The following is a 4,727-nucleotide window of genomic DNA, read 5'->3' on the forward strand; positions in this document are numbered from 1 at the left end:
GGGAATGGTCCATCCGGACGAGACACCAGGCATAATTCAAATCGAACTTCACTCGGTGAGTTCGTTTGATTTTATAATTATGCCTTTGGTCTCGTTCCGGATGGACAATGTAGATGTTCAGAAGGCGATTTGCTCGTCGTAGCAAAGAAGGAACTGCTTTGCGAGATATTTGTGGTTACGTTTTTTTTTTGACCTTTCTTACTTAAGAGAACCTGAGTCGAAGGACGTTATCGCCGACTGTTAAATAAAATAAAATATGGTATACGCTATCTGATATGAAGGCAACCTACGCAGTAAATAAGGCCACACAAGGCGAAGGAGCGAACTTTGTGATAAATATTAAGCTCGACGTAATAGAGAATCGCTAAATTGTTCGGGATTAACCATAGGGCGATTATAAAATTGCACGAAAACGCGAGAATGACCGGACCAGCCCGCTGCTCGTTTTAATATATCGAGAGAGACACCGTGATGAGCTGCAAAGGATGTCGATGCGTGTCGAGTACTATGCGCCGAAAAAATATCCGTCCGGATGCCGCATTCCGAAAGACATGAACGGATCCAGCGATTAATAGTTTGCGGACCTACTGCTCTGTGAGGTTTACGATAGGCAACGAACAGAGTATCGCAAGATGGCGCGCGAAGATGTTGCGTAACGTTTAAATAATGCGACATCAAACGGTAAAGACAGAGATTGTCGTGGTCCACGAAGGGAGAAAAAGAAAAGAAGGGCTGAGGGTGCCCCGGCGCTGAAGTTTTGAGGCGCTCAGGAATACGAATGAGCAGCTGATCTGCTAACAAAATTTGAGAGACTTTGATCGCTGCCAGAGTCTGGACGCATTGACCGGTGCCAAGTGCGAGGAGCACTACGAGTTTTTTGGTTATCGTCGCTAACGAGAGGGAATCGTACGGATAGAAAGTAGCAAGCTTATCTATAACAGGCGCCGGGTCCCAAATGTACTCGTAATGAGAACGAGGGGCTTAAGAGCTCCCACGTTTATAAAATCGTTTGATAAGCGGATGACTACCAATATTATTGCTGGTAATTAACGATGTAGCCGAGTGGGTATTAATGAGAGAAGAGTATGAATTTTTCTCCAATTCTCGCGCGAGAAAGTCCAGGAACTGCGTAGGTGTTGGCGAGAACGTAGATATCGTCGAAGCTCGGCCACCAGGATTGGAGGGGCTTGGAGTACTGACGAAGCGTGGAAGAAGCCAAGGATGCCAAAATGGCCTCTAGTGCCCCTATAGGGACTCCGCGGTGGATGAACGCCTGCCTGATAATATTCCCGCCGCTAGGGACAGAGTCCGCCACGCTGGATGACAATTCCTGAATGGGGAAGAAAGCAAATCGTAAGATGGTGAGAGAATGATGGGGTCGCCAATTAGAAGTTGACAAAAAAGAGGGAACCAGGCCTGGGAGGGCCACCACGGCACCACTATTCCCTCTGCTCTGTCATTTAAGGTTTTCCGGAGGACGCGAGGCAGTAATATAAAGGGGGGGAAAGCAAAAAAATTAAGATGGGCCCACGAAAAGGTAAAAGCGTCTACGGTTATAGAGCCCGGATCGGGGAATCAGGATATGTATGCCTCACATTTCGCGTTAATAGTAGATGCGAAAAGATCTATTTGAAAAGGGCCGAGAGCAGATGATATTCTTGAGAACGCCTCCTGTAATAAGGACCATTCAGTTTCAATACTAACAGTACGAGATTCGGCGTCTGCAATAGTGTTTTCGATAGAGACGATATAGGAGGCGAAAATAAAAATATTACGATGTTCACACCAACTCCAAATTTGTCTTGCCATGGCAGATAAAGTAGGATGCTGAACAGATCCGAAACGACGAGACATAAGAAATTGCGGTTGTATTGTCTACGCGAAGAAGAATGTTGCAATCGCGGAGATCGGCAGCAAAACATTTAAGGGCATAGAAAACCGCTTTAGGCTCTAAAAAATTAATGTGATGCCCCCTATCCTCGGCAGACCACCATCCGTGGGTATGATGTGTACCGCAGAAAGCCCCCCAACCCGATAATGAAGCATCCGAGAAAATCTCGCGAGCGAGTTCACCGGAGCGAATGACATGAGACTGCCGGAAATCGGAAAAGATGTTTAACCAGCAATGAAGATCAGAAGATAGATGGGAGGGAATGTTCATACAGGCTGCGTAGTTGCCATTGGATCTTCGTAAGGCAAGAAACTTTACGCGTTCAAAGGCCTTAGTATAGAGCAGACCAAAAGAGACCGCAGGGCAAACTGAGATAAGAGATCCAATAAGCCGTGCGAAAATTCTAATCCGGCAGGAAGATTTGTCTAAGAAGGTATGTAAAAATTTGAATAACTTCTGGAGACGATTCGGAGGAAATGCGATGGATTGCTGGACAGAGTTGAAAACAAAGCCCAGATATTTGCATGTTTGAGAGGGATGAAGTCGTGATTTTGAAACATTGAAGAGAAACCCAAGTTCAGATAAGAGGCGGAGAGAGGCTGTCAGATTTCGTAGGCAATCGGTTCGGGATAAACCAAAAAATAGGAAATCATCTAAGTATACGACTGAAGAGAAACCCTGGCGTTGTAAATGCGTCACTGCCGGACAAATAATCTTAGTAAAGATGTACGGCGCTGTGGAAAGACCGAAAGGCAATGCAGTGAATTCGTACACTGTGCCTCTCCACTGGAAACGAAGATATTTGCGATAGCCAGGAGAAATGGGAACGAGTAGATACGCGTCCTCAATGTCAAGAGTTGTCATCCACGTGCCCGGAGTCATCAAGTGAAGCACAGTGCGCGTCTTCTAGCTGGAAATGCGGTGGAGATAAGTATTGGTTCAGGTCCTTAAGATTAAGAATAAAATGGCCTCTCAACGTTATCTGGGGAGAGGGGAGTGTCGTGGAGCGTCAGATAGCTCAGTGGTCTAGAGCAGTCGCCCGGCAAGCGAAAGACCCGGGTTCGATTCCCGGTCGAGGCGGTAGCGACTACCGCGCTCTCGATATTTTTCTCTCCTCGGAACGAAAAATGAGATGCAGGTCCCGAACGCACGGCGTCCCGTCGCCACCTAGTACGCCCTCCTTCTTTCATGGTGAAAGCCAAAAATATCGAGAGCGCGGTAGTCGCTAGACCGGGAATCGAACCCGGGTCTTTCGCTTGCCGGGCGACCTGACCACTGAGCTATCTGACGCTCCACGCTCACGACACTCTCCCCTCCCCAGATAACGTTGAGAGATGTCGTTCGGAAGCGACATCTCTAGTGTTATCCCGAGCGCACGGCGACTACAGAGAGAGGCATTGTTACTTGTACCTAGTGGTACAAGCTGACAGTCTCTCAAAGTCAAAGGTTGCTATCCTTTTAAGACCTGCTGTCCATGTATGCCGGCCTCCACCGTTGCCCCTCCTTATCCGGTGCAAATAATAGAAATAAGCCCCGGGGTCGACGCCATATTTTGGCTGCCCCCGGGCGCTTGGACACGTTTTGCAACGCGCCGAAGGGGAATCCACCATGAAAGAAGGAGGGCGTACTAGGTGGCGACGGGACGCCGTGCGTTCGGGACCTGCATCTCATTTTTCGTTCCGAGGAGAGAAAAATATCGAGAGCGCGGTAGTCGCTAGACCGGGAATCGAACCCGGGTCTTTCGCTTGCCGGGCGACTGCTCTAGACCACTGAGCTATCTGACGCTCTACGCTCACGACACTCTCCCTTCCCCAGATAACGTTGAGAGATGTCGTTCGGAAGCGACATCTCTAGTGCTATCCCGAGCGCACGGCGACTACAGAGAGAGGCATTGTTACTTGTACCTGGTGGTACAAGCTGACAGTCTCTCAAAGTCAAAGGTTGCTATCCTTATAAAATGCCTATCTCCTGAACCCTTCCTAACAAGGAAAAAGGATGATAAAAATTGATCATCCGAAGGAATGGTGGCTACTATGGCTCCTTTAGCGAGCAAACGCGCGATCTCCTTGTTACAGGCATCTGCACTGTCCTGAGACAAGGAAGGTTTCCCTTAAGAAAGGATGGGGCTGTGGAGGCAACGAAAAGAGGATATGATATCCAACAATTGCCTCGAGCACCTCGGGATCTTATCTTTTCCCAAGTAGAAAGTAATGGGCGAGACGCCCTGCAGATCTTACGTGACTTAATGACGAGTTCGGGATCGAGGGCGTGGGCGTATTTGGCGCGTGCGGCTCGGCTTCTGTTGAGCCCCTGACTGGCGAGCCGAAGATACTGGACATTGGACAGGGGCCCGGAAGTTTCCCGAACTTCCTGGACGAGAGGCTGCTGGTTGACGCGCAGATAGTGACGGAGGCCTGGGAGCCGGCAGTGAGGCGGGTTTCGTCAGATCGCAGCCGACTCGTGCACAGGCTTGAGCCGATCTCAGATCCTCGGCGAAACTCGCTCCAAAGAGCCAGTCGTCAACTGCCGAAGAATTCGCCGCCGATTTTCTCACAAAAGTCAAGCAGGGTTTGATGAATACTTGTCTTGTCAGCGAAAAGCGAAATTGAAAATCCGCCAATAAGTGAATGCCCTCAGTCAGCTTGGTAAAAGCGGACCTCGCCCTCTCATCCACCGGACAAGAGTGTTGGAACTGCAGCAGTTCCGAGAGACCAGAACCCAAAGCGTAGAGACAAGCTCCGACCTGGATTTGAGTCCTAACCTGATATCCGTCCTTCTTTAGAACACTCGGATACTTGCTAAAGGCTGATATAAGCTCCCTATTCATCTTAGGAGG

The sequence above is a fragment of the Harpegnathos saltator genome, unplaced genomic scaffold (genome assembly GCF_003227715.2).
Source record: "Harpegnathos saltator strain DR-91 unplaced genomic scaffold, Hsal_v8.6 scaffold556, whole genome shotgun sequence".
In the NCBI taxonomy this organism is placed as follows: domain Eukaryota; kingdom Metazoa; phylum Arthropoda; class Insecta; order Hymenoptera; family Formicidae; genus Harpegnathos; species Harpegnathos saltator.